This window comes from Orycteropus afer, unplaced genomic scaffold (assembly GCF_000298275.1).
Source record: "Orycteropus afer afer isolate SDZICR_OR568_19922 unplaced genomic scaffold, OryAfe1.0 scaffold00011, whole genome shotgun sequence".
NCBI classification, from domain to species: Eukaryota; Metazoa; Chordata; class Mammalia; order Tubulidentata; family Orycteropodidae; genus Orycteropus; species Orycteropus afer.
In genome coordinates this window covers 24,685,771-24,698,939 of record NW_006921598.1, presented here as the reverse complement: position 1 = coordinate 24,698,939, position 13,169 = coordinate 24,685,771, and positions in this window count along the sequence as shown.

Genomic DNA, 13,169 nt, shown 5'->3' with positions numbered 1-13,169 from the left:
CGGCAATGTGAGACCTCCTACTTTGTTTTTCTTCTTCAGTAGTGCTTTGCTTATCCGAGGTCTCCCAGTTTGCTATTCTTTATGGAAGGAGGAAAACTGTTGCACTAGCTATCATGACCAGAAGAAATCTATAATAGTTAATTTAAGTATTTGTCTGTTAACTCCAATATACTTCATTTTCAGAGAAGTCTTATTAACTTCTTTATTTTGTGTCACATTTTCTTGTTTCTTCACAAGATTGTATTTTTTATTTTTACTTTATATTGACCACTGAAAATGGTATTTCTAGAGACTCTGAATTATGTTATTTTCTTCTGAAAAAGGCAGAGACAGGCTGATGGCCTTGATCTTATGTAAGCTTGGTTTTAGACTTTGTTTTGTGGATCAATTTAGGCTGGCCTTTAATCCTAAGGTATATCCCTTAGTCCTGGATTGTGTCCCATACTCACAATTTGTGACCCCTCTGCAGCATCAGTGAAAACCCTGATGTGTTTACCAAACTCCATTTGTGTCTCCTCCCTCTTCTAAGATTCCTCCCCCACCACCACCCAGTTTCCACCCTTCATGACAGTCATAAACTCCAAACTCTGATTCCTCAACCCAAGAAGATTACTACTTTCTCCTTGTGTGTTATGTTCTATCTGCTATGGGAGCTAGGGAGTGCCCCAAGCAGAAAATGAATCTATGCAAATCTTTCAAGAGTCATATCCTCTCTACTTTCTGGCTGCTTTAAGTTCTTCCAGCCTACTCTATTTTAATATTGTTTCCAGAATATACTATTATTATTGTCAGTATCAGTCTTGCCAAGCTATTCCACTATTATCAGAAGCCAAAACTAGGTATATGACTTTTTCAAACTGTCAATTTCCAGAATTTTTAGAAGTCAAGTAAAAGCAGGAGTTTGTTGTGTATTGTTTTTCAACTAACATTTTACTGTGTTTTTGGTGAAGGCATACACAGCAGTTCAGGTTCCCATTTATCAATTTCTACACACTTTGTTCAGTGAGATTGTTTACTCTCTCCACAATGTGTGACCATTATCATTATTCCTGTTCTGCTTCTATTAATCTAGTTTCTCTGCCCCTTTACGTTCTCATCCTGAATTAACTGAATTGTTGACCTTTTGGTTTCATATAGGTGATCTTTTAAAGGAGCAGAGTACTTACAGGTGATATTTTTTGAGCCAATTTGTTATATAGCTACACGTTGTCCTCAAAGATTAGTTTTAGTTCAAACTTTGAAGAATATTTCAAGGCAGTTGTCTCCAAGACCCCTCCAGGCTCACTCAAGTCACTCAGTTCAGTAGGTCTGTTTTTTATTGTTTTATTTAAAAGCCTCAATGTTTTTGTTACTAAGTGAGGAAACCAGTGATATCAAGAATGAAAACTTTGAGATAAGTGGATTTCTATTTTATGATCTGTGATGAACAGTAGAAATTCAGTGTCTTAAAGCACAAAACTTTCAGTTACTGTAGGCTGTAAGTGTATATATTCTCAATTATAATAAAAAAATAAAACAAAGAAATCAAACAAAAGTACTACTCTACATCCTCCTTTTCCCCATAAGTTCTTATGTAAAACAAAACCGTATTGAGAAAGCTTTATAGAAGTTCAATGGTTTTATTACTATCAGTTAAGTGGTTCCAGTAGTAACCTAAGCTGATGTTGGATATTTCAGGAGAATGTGGGGCTTTTCAACTTCATAGGTATATGAAGATCTGTATACTGATTGCACTCTGTTTTCTAAAAGTGGTTGATATGAGGAAGGCTGTACTTTCTCATGAACTCAGATTCCTCATTTACCTATATAAAATATATGAAAGTCTTTATTAAAAGAAATTTAATAATTTAAAGAAGATTAGATAGAGTATGTAATTTAACCAACAGAATTGCTTTTAAGTATACTTTTGCAGTTTAAAAGTACACATCTAAAATCAAGCAATTGAAAGATTAGAAAAATTTTTCTATTTTCACTGAATTATGAAGAATCATATAAGCCAGGTTTTGGATTTTATTAGCTGGTATCTAATTTTAATATTTAGCATTTCAAGTTGTTTTTCTCCCTGCTTTTAACATCAAAGCATGTTGCTATTATCAGTTTTCATCCCTGTCCCCTCCAGTTGTCTCTGTCTTACTGAGCTTTGCAGTCCTTATCCTCAGCATGATGCCTTGCATGTGGTAGCTATGGAATAAAATGTGTTGTATGTGTGTTTGTTTCTATTAATTGGATAAATAAAATGAGTGTATTTAAAAACATTGCCATCGAGATTTTTACTATCTCAGATTGATACTCTGCAGTTACTCTGAATTAATGATATTTTATTTAAATTTAAGAAGGAAATGTATTAACAAAATTTCATTATATCATCAGTTTAGAAGAATACGGCACTATAATTTTGGTTTTTATAGAAGGTAGGCAACAGGTATTTTGAAAAAGAAATATCATGCAAGGCCAGAGGTATGATTAGAGAGTTGTCTGAAAATCACTCTCCATCTGTCTTTCATAGCTCTTCCAGAAGCTTAGTGATTCTGTCAAGTTCAGGACTGTAACATTGGGCTCTACCACCTCAGAAAGCTGATTTGCTGGGTCTTTATTCAAGCACATTGAACAAACTTACACTTTGGACAATGTCAGAATGCCAGTTGATGGGGTCTAGATCTATATTAGGAGCTCTGGTGGTGTAGTGTCTAAGGCATTTGACTGCTAACCAGAAGGCTGGTGGTTCAAACTCACCAGCCACTCCTTGGAAGGAAGATTGGGCAATCTACTTCTGTAGTGATACTGCCTCAGAAACCTAAGGAGGGATAGCTATGAGTCACATCTGACTCGATGGCAGTGAGTTTGGTTTTTGGTTTTTTTGGAGATCTATACTTCCTGTCAGTAGTAGCTACCCCTTCCCTCTTCTGTCTAGCACATGCTGCCTGTGAAAGCACTCTGCATTATAGTATGTCAAGTTACATTCTGAAATGTGTTTTATGGGAATAGATAAGTCAGTCTTGAATCTCTTTGGTAAAAGCAACTGTATTTGAGCAGTCTAATTGACCTATGTTCTTGAATATGTATTTAACTTAGATTATAGAGAAATCCAGCTAGCCTGCCAGCCTTTTGATTTCTCTAAGGTATCTTAACATATCTTCTCTGATACTTTTATGCTGACTTCCTATTTGATTCTCATAGAACAGTTGTATTTCCAAGTTCTGTGGTGAGGAAGGGGACCACACTACTAGGAAATGACACTGTACTTTCCTATACAATTTTGATGAGAGTCAAATAATGATAATAAAAATAATTACTAATGCTATTATTGGGAGCTCTGGTAGTGTAGTGCCTAAGGCACTTGGCTGCTAACCAGAAGGCTGGTGGTTCAAACCCATCAGCTACTCCTCGGAAGGAAGATGGGGCAATCTACTTCCATAGTGATTCTGCCTGGGAAACCCAAGGAGGGGTCGCTATGAGTCGGGGCCAACTCGACGGCACATAACAACAATAACAATGCTATTATAAGGCATCAGGGTGGCACAGTGGTTAGGTACTCAGATGCTAATCATAAGGTTGGAGCTTCAAATCCACCAGCTGCTCCATAGGAGAAAAATGTGATGGTCTGCTTCTGTAAAAACTGAAAGCCTTGGAAAACCTGTAGGGTCTACTTTGTCCTATAGTGTTGCTATGAGACAGAATCGACTCAACAACAATATTATTTTTAAAAAAATGCTATTAATTTATAACATTGACTATGGTAGGCACTGTTTATACATTATATATATTGACTAGTTTAATCCTAAAAATACGACCATAATACCAATTTTTCTGAAAATGAGGCTCTAAGAAGTGAAGTATTGTGCCATAGGCATATAGCCAGCAAGTGGCAACATCAGAATTCAAACCAGACAGCTCTCTGTTGAGCAATGGAGGTTGATTTAGGGCTTTTAAAAAAATATATTGTGCTATAGAAATAGTAGGGTTTTTTTTTTTTTTATATTTTTCTCATAATCATGGGAAATATCCTTCATTCAATGAGACAGATTTATTACTGTGATTCAGAACTAACATTTCTTTTTATCATTTTTGCATGGAAGGCAGGTTTAGTCTACTTGTGACTTAAATGTGGAAACTTAATTTAAAGGAGAAAGATAAATCTAGGAAATAGAATAGTGGAAGGAAAAGGAAACAGAAGGATGGAAAGTTGAAATTGTCAGCTCTTTGGAAAATAGCTTGAGAGATGTTAGTTTCTGCATGTCTCCTTATTTTCTTTTAATAATGTGAATTACATGTTTATGTGAAGGAGTTTTCTGTTCTTGTAAATCACTACAGAGATGGATAAGATACTTCTTGTTGTTAGTGCCACTGAGTTTGCTCTGACTCGGAGCAAGCTCATGTACAACAGAATGAAACACTGACTAGTTCTGTGCCATCCACACAATCATTGCCATGTTTGAGCCCATTGTTGAAGCCATTAATATATCTCATTGATGGCCATCCTCTTTTCTTCCAGGCCCTCTACTTTACCAAACATTATGTCTTTTTCCAGGAACTGTTCCTTCCTGATAACATGTCCAAAATACACGGGAGAAAGTCTTTCCATCTTCACTCCCAAGGAGCATGCTAGTTGTTCTTCTTCCAAGACAGATTTGTTTGTTCTGGTAGCCCATGGTGCATTCAATATTCATTGCCAACACCACAATTCAAATGTGTCAATTCTTGTTCATTCTTCCTTATTCATTGTCAAGCTTTCACGTGCATATAAGGCTATTCAAAATATCATGGCTTAGGACAAGTACGCCTTAATCTTCAAAGAAACATATTTGCTTTTTAACACTAAAAAGACATTTTGCCCAACACAATACTTCATTTGATTTCTTCACTGTCACTTCCATGAGCATTGTTTGTGGATCTAAGTAAAATGAAGTCCTTGACAATTTCAATTTTTCCCCATTTATCATGGTATTGTTTATTGGTCCAACTTTGAGGGTTTTGTTTTGTTTATGTTGAGGTATAATCCAAATGAAAGCTGTAATCTTTGATCTTCATCAGTAAATTCTTCAAGTCCTTTTCACTTTCAACAAGCAAGGTTGTGTCATTTGCATATCACAGGTTGTTAATGAGTCTTCCTCCAATCTTGATACCACATTTATCTTCATATAGCCCAGTTTCTAGGATTATTTGCTCAGTATATAGATCAAATAAGTGTAGTGAAAGAAAACCCTGAAACACACTTTTCCTAATTTTAAACCATCAATATCCTCTTGTTCTATTTAAACAACTGCCTCTTGGTCTGGTGCAGGTTCCTCATGAGCACAATTAAGGGTTCTGAAATTCCCATTCATCGCCATGTTATCCATAATTTGTTATCTACACAGTTAAATGCCTTTTCATAGTCAAAAAAACAGGCAGACATCTTTATATTCTTTGCTTTCAGCCAAGATCCACCTGACACCAGCAGTGATATCCCTCATTCCATACTCTCTTCTGAACCCAGCTTAATATTCTGGCCATACTCTGTCAATGTTCTGCTGTAACCATTTTTTAATTATCTTTAGCAAAATTTTACTTGCTTGAGCTCTGGTGGCATAGTGCCTAAAGCATTTGACTGCTAACCAGAAGGCTGGTGGTTCAAAGCCACCAGCCACTCCCTTGGAAGGAAAAGAGGGCAATCTACTTCCATAGTGATACCTCCTTGGAAACCCAAGGAAGGGTCACTATGAGTCAAATTCAACTCGATGTTGGTGAGTTTTTTGGATTGTGATATTAATGATATTGTTCAATGATTTCCCTATTCTGTTGGACCAACTTTCTTTGGAATGGGTACAAATATGGATCTCTTTCGGTCAGTTGCTATGTAGCAACACAATAACACAACACAATGCCGTGGTATTGGATCCGACTCAGAGTGACACCTCCTTGGGTTTCCAAGGCGGTATCACTGTGGAAGTAGATTGCCCAACCTTCCTTCTGAGGAGTGGCTGGTGGGTTTAAACCACCACCAGCCTTCTGGTTAGAAGTCAAATGCTTTAGGCACTACACCACCAGAGCTTTCTTGGCATAGACAAGTGAGCACTCCAGCATTGCATCTGGTTTTTCAAACATCTCAATGAATATCCTATCAATTCTTGGATTTATGATTTTCACTAATGCCTCACTGCATGTTGGACTTCTTACAGTATAATAATTCTTATAATATTACTATTATTATGGATAAAATATTACTCAATAATTCGATTTTAATTTTCATAACTCTGTGGAAAAAATTAGAAAAACCTGGGAACTGAAAACTATAATAAGTTTCATCAAAATTTGATTAATTTTTGAAGATTTTATTAATAAATAAGGCATAAAAAAACTGCATGTAATGAGAAGTGTATATTAAGTACTTAAAACCATTAAAACTAGAAAGAAATTAGGAAGAAATAAGAGATACTTTCCTTTTACCCTTTTATCTGATGACAGAAAATTAAACTGAAAACATAAACAGCATTTTAACAGATTTAATAGCAGGAGATACAGAATAGCACCAGAGAGGAGAAGTTTATACTAGAGAGAAAATGGAAGACTTTTTTAAAATGTCAAATCTAGAAAGCTAAAGACAGTGAATAAAAGATATAAAGATTGCAATTCTCAGAACATATTTCATTTATCAAAAGCAGACTGGAAAAAAGGAATCCATTTCTTTTTGAAATACATATGTATTTTATATATAACTCACTTTCCCTTTGACTTGAGAGATAATTTTTCTGTGGTTTAAATTTCTTTAGGTTTCCCTTACTATTAATGAATGCATTCATCAATTCATACTTTCATTCAACAATTAAATATAAGGGCCAATTATGGATAAATGATGACTTGGCTAGTAAGGGATAAACAATGACTTACTTACTAAGGGATAAACAAACACGAAGAGATTAAAAATAAGAATAGCAGTGTTATAGATTGAATTATTTCCCCTAAAAAGATATGTTGAAACCCTAACTCCTGGTGTATGTGACCTTGTTTGGGGAAAGTTTTTCTTTACAGATGTCGTCAGTTAGGCTAACAACATACCTGATTAGAGTAGGTTCCACTCAAACCTAATCTTTTCTGAGTGGCTAGTGAAATATGGATGCACAGACATGGAAATAGATAGGGTCATACACACAGGGAGATATGGCCCGTGACAATCCATCCACAAGCCAAGGAATGCCAAGAAACACCTGGGATACTAAGAAAAATCTTCCTCCAGTGTAGACAGAGAGCATAGTCCTGCCAATGTCCTAAATTTGGAATTCCAGCCTCCAAAATTTCTGTTCTTTAAAGCTACCTACTTTGTGGTATTTTGTTATGGCAGCTTTAGGGAACTAGACAAGTATTTTTGAAATTAGATGAATATTACAAAAGGAAAATGGTACCTTGCAATCATTTGAAGTTGTGTTCCTTTTTTACTGAGGGAAATTTACATGTAGTCATATGCATAGATCGTAGGTTTTCAATCAGTTGAGATACTTTTATAAAAATTATATTAATGCATAATTTGCATACAATAAATTGTGCCTTTTTTGTGTATCTTTCTGGTTACCTAGTGCCGCTCTGACAGGAATATACCACAAATGAGATGGCCTTAACAAACAGGAGTTTATTCTCTTAGCTTGGAAGCTAGAAGTCCAAGTTCAAGTTACCAGTCTCTAGGGGCTGTGTGAAAGCCCTTGGACCTTGGGCTTCAGCTCTGCCTCTTGCTCCCAGCCCACTGAAGCGAGAGGCATCTCTTCATTCAGGCAGCTACCGCATGCTGAGGCTAACAAGCCCAAGGTCGACAAATAAAATGGCATAGTCCTGATATTACCAAACCACACAGCAGGCTATTAATTCAAGTCCATTGTAAGTCCCAAGGTCGGCAAAGCATGGCAGGCTACTGAGCAATGACACGGCTACATGCAGAGTCCAAGAGTGCCATAAGCTAGAGACCATTCCCAAAGCTGCTTCTTATATATGGGAAGCAGACCACATACCCAAAGCAGCTACTCAGCTGCTGTGGTAGCTCCCACCATGGAGTTGATTGCCAGTCTCACCATGGTGAATAACTACCACCAGCTGCCCAGCCACTCAAAACCAGGCCCAGGCAAGTTGACACACGAACATAACCACCACAGGTATATTTGAATTTTTATAAATAAAAACTTAGTTATATCATAGTCATGCATAGTCATGTAACCATCATCACAATTAGAACAAAGAAGAATTTTCTTATCCCCAAATATTCCCTTACACTCTCCATTTGAAATTAAACTTGTGCTCCACCTGAAGCAAGAAGGCTTGGTTGCACAATGCTTAAGCTAATTCAAAGGTTATTGGTTCAAACCCACTCAGCAGTTCTATGAGAGAAAGATCTGGTGATCTGATGCCATGAAGATGACAGTCTAGAAAACTCCATGGTGCAATTCTGCTCTGTCATATAGGATCAATATGCAACAAAATCAATTCTATGTCCCATAACAACAACAACAACAACCTTTAGCTTCTGGCACCATTGATTAGTTCCATTCTTGTGGTTTTGCCTTGGCCAAAATGTCATTTAATAGAATCATATGAAATTAAAAATCATTGTAAGTGGTTTATTTCACTCAGCATAATACATTGGAGTTATCCTTGTTGTGTATATCAGTGGATTATTCCATTTAATTGATGAGTATATTTCATCCTGTGGAGGTACCACTGCTTATTATCAAATGTCAAAGGACATTTGAGTTGTTCCCAGTCTTAGGGTATTATGAATAAAAGGGTTATATAAGCACAGATTTTTGAGTGAACATAAGTTTCCATTTCTCTAGGATAAATCTCTGGGAGTGAGATTGCTGGGCCATATATTAAGTTTAAGAAGGAGCTCTAGTGGTGTAGTGGTAAAATCATTGAGCTTCTAACCAAAAGGCTGGTAATCCAAACCCACCAGCAGCTCCTCAGAAGAAAAATGTGGCAGTATGCTTCCGTAAAAATTTACAGCCTTGGAAACCCTATGACACAGTTCTACTATGTCCTAAAGTATAGCTATGAGTCAGAATCAATTCAATAGCTTTGGGATTTTTGTTATTGTTTTATATTAAGTTTATGTTTAATTCTCATCATTCCTTATCTCAGTTTCATTATTGAACTATCACTCAGATTATTGGAGATCAGATTTATCTTTGTCATCTTTGCCTTTCAGCTTTCCAAATCCCTTTAATAGTGAATAAAGTATATCTGTTTATAATCCTTCAATGTGGAAAGACTAGGAACCAGCAGGGGTGTCCAACACTCCACTCAACTTCTGATATTGCTACATAAAGATATTTGCCACTTTTCAACCAAGACCACTGCTATGGATTGAATTGTGCCCCAAAAAATAATGTGTTGTAAATCTAAATGCCTATACAAGTGGATATAATTCCATCTGGGAAAAGAGTTTTCTTATATTCTTGAGGCTATATCATGTACAGGGTGTGTTTCAGCCAATCACTTTTGAGAGTAAATGAAAGGAGCAGCTTAGGCACAAAACCAAACAAGCGAAAATAGAGGGGAAGATATGCACCACATGAAAGAACCAAGAAACAGAGCTGTAAAGAGACAAGAACCTTACTCCATAGCCTGCAGACAGAGAAAGCCTTCTAGAGCTAACACAGTAAATTTGGACTTTGAGCTCCCCAAACTTCAAGAAAATAAATTTCTATTTGTTACAGCCACCCACTTCTGGTATTTCTGTTAGAGCAGCACTGAGGAACTAAGACAATCACTAATTATTTTCATTTTATGTCTGAAGAAAGTTTGATTTGAATCAATTTATGCTTCCTTAATTATAATGAAAATATGAAAATAATGGACAGTGAAATTCTGAACATTAGTTTATGTTGTTTTTTTAAGTGCAATGTTTCAGAAGAAAATATAGTTTAATTATCATATTGAAGTATTTCATCTTATTTTTAGATGGGTATTTAATTATGAACTTATATTTGGTGGAAGAAGGTGGGATAGAAAAGAAGAGGGCATTTTGCTTATTATAGCACTCACAAGAATGTCATAAATGTTGTTTGGCAATAAAACACCTGATTTACATGAATCCCTTTTTGGTCAGGATGTTTGTTATTGTTAGACGTCATCCAGTCAACCCTGACTCATAGCAACCCTATGTACAACAGAACAAAACACTGCCTGGTCATGGGCTATCCTCATAGTCCACGCTATACTTGAACCTGTCATTGTGGCCACTATGTCAATCCACCTTTTTGAGGGTTTTTCCCTTTTTTGCTGATCCCTTACTTTACTAAGCATGATCCTTCTCTAGAGAATGGTCCCTTATTACCACATGACCAAAGTAGGTGAAATGAAGCCTGGCCATTCTTGCTTCCAAGTGGCATTCTGGCTGACTCCTTCCAGGAAAGATTTGTTGATTCTCCTTGCAGTCCATTGTATTTTCAGTATTCTTTGCTAAAAGCATAATTCAAAGGCATCAGCTCTTCTTCAGTCTTCCTTACTCATTGCCCGGCTTTCACATACATATGAGGCAATTGAAAATACCATAGCTAGGATTAGGTGAACCTTAGTCTTCAAAATGACATCTTTGCTCTTCAACACTTTAAAAAGGTCTTTTGCAGCAGATTTGTACAGTTCAATATGATGTTTGAATTCTTGACTGCTGCTTCCATGGCTGTTGATTGTACATCCAAGTAAGATGAAATCCCTAACAACTTCAGTCTTTTTTCCATTTATCATGATGTTGCTTATTGGTCCATTGGTGAGGATTTTTATTTCCTTTATGTTGATGTGCAATCCATACTACAGAATGTACTCTTTAAACTTCATCAGTAAGTGCTTCAAGTCATCTTCACTTCAGCAAGCAAGGTTGTGTCATCTGCATATCATAGCTTGTTAATGAGTCTTCCTTCAAGCCTGATGCCACATTCTTCCTCATATAGTCCAGTTTTTTTGGATTATTTGCTCAGCATACAGATTGAATAAGTATGATGAAAGGATACAACCCTGATGCACTCCCTTCCTGATTTTAAACCATGTAGTATCCCTTTGTTCTGTTCAAACAGCAGCCTCTTGTTCTACGTACCAGTTTCTCATGAACACAATTAAGGTTTCTGTAATTCCCATTCTTTGTAATGTTATCCATGATTTTTTATGATCCACACAGTGAAATGCCTTCGCATAATCAATAAAACACAGGCCAACATTTTTTCTGGTATTCTTTACTTTCAGCCAAGATCCCGCTGACATCAGCAGTGATATCCCTTATTCCACACCCTCTTCTGAATCTGTCTTGAATTTCTGGAAGTTCCCTGTCAATGCACTGTTGTGTTTTTGGATTACTGTCAGCAAAATTTTACTTGCATGTGATAGGAATGATATTGTTCAGTGATTTCCACTTTATTTTATATCACCTTCCTTTGGAAATGGCACAAATATGGATCTTTTCTAGTCAGTTGACCAGGAAGCTATCTTCCAAATTTCTTGGCTTAGATGAATAACTGCCTCCACCACTGCATCTGTTTGTTGAAACATCTCAATGGGTATTCATTCTGTCAATTCCTGGAGCCTTGTTTTTCACCAGTTCCTTCGGTGCCACTTGAACTTCTTTCAATACCATTGGTTCTTGATCATATGCTACTCTATGAAGTAGTTTAACATCAACCAATTATCTTATTACAATAACTCTGTGTATTCCTTCCATCTTCTTTTGATGCTTCCAGCATCATTCTATATTTTGCCCATAGAATCCTTCAATATTGCAACTTGATGCTTGAATTGTTTCTTCAGTTCTTTCAGCTTGAGATATGACAAGTGTATTCTTCCCTTTTGGTTTTCTAACTCCAGGTCTTTGCACATTTCATTATAATAGTTACCTTTGTCTTCTCAAGCTGCTCTTGGAAATTTCCTGTTCACCTCTTTTATCTAATCATTTCTTCCATTCATCTTAGCTACTTTCCATTCAAGAGCAAGTTTCAGAATCTCTTGTGACATTCATTTTGGTCTTTTCTTCCTTTCCTGTCTTTTTAATGATATTTTGCTTTCTTCATGTATAATGTTCTTGATGTCATCCCATAACTCATCTGGTTTTTGGTCATTGGTGTTCAATGCATCAATTCTATTTTAGGAGCTGAAATGTTTCTTATGATAAAAGAAAATTTGTTTATGTTTCAGCTAAAGCTACATATAATTTTTACTCAATTCAAATATTGCATCACACCATAAGATGCATCTTCCAATGTCTATACAAAAGTGTAGATTAATTCTAGGCTGTGCAAGTAAGTGGAAAGTACAAAATACAAAGTTTTTGCTTGAGAAAGCCATCAACTTGGTTTCCACCAAGCATTAGAGAGATCTACAATAGTCAAGTGTATGTATGGGTCTAGTGCATTATTCTGTATCTCACATGTACCAGTGAACACTTGTAACCTAAATGACTACATGTGATTTTCAGTAGTTCATAAAGAGAAGAAGAAAAATTTAATTCCTTGTCATTGGTATGGATAGGTAGTTTAAAATGTATTTTGCTGCCGTGGCATAGTGATTTTTTTTTCCCTTGAAAACTCTGGAAGTACAGCATCCAGTCCAATTAAAAAGCTCTTCTTTTTCTGTTAGTTTAAGAAGTCAGCACCCACGTTTTGCTGTGGCATTCAGCTCTCAGTTATTAATAGCTCTCTTGACATCTTCTTAAATTAAAGAGGCTTTCAGACACAAGATTAAATGACATGTATGAATCTCTTTATATTATTTGAAATATATATTCTATCCACATAAACTACTATTTCTATTAACTTTATTGTTTATAGGACAATGAATTGTATGAAATATTATTCCCAAACCCACAGAGGAGTAGCCAGATAGTGAAAGGTTTTTTCTTAGAAAAATAATCATGAAGGAAAAGATTCAAATAATGAAAATATCTTTTATTTTTTTCTTTCAAAGAAGATGAAGCAGATAAGTCATCAGATATTTTCCTACCAAAATCCAGGATTTGAGGTTTAATATATAACTATCCACTCAATTTCACGATATTGATTCCCTCCCCTCACCCCAGAAGTACAAGTATGCTTACAGTATTACAGTACTCATATTTACAAAGGTACATTCTTCTTATTTTAAAATTTACTTCATTGAGGTATAATTTATAAATACTAAAATGCATATAATGTATAGATACAGATACAAGCATATATATATATATA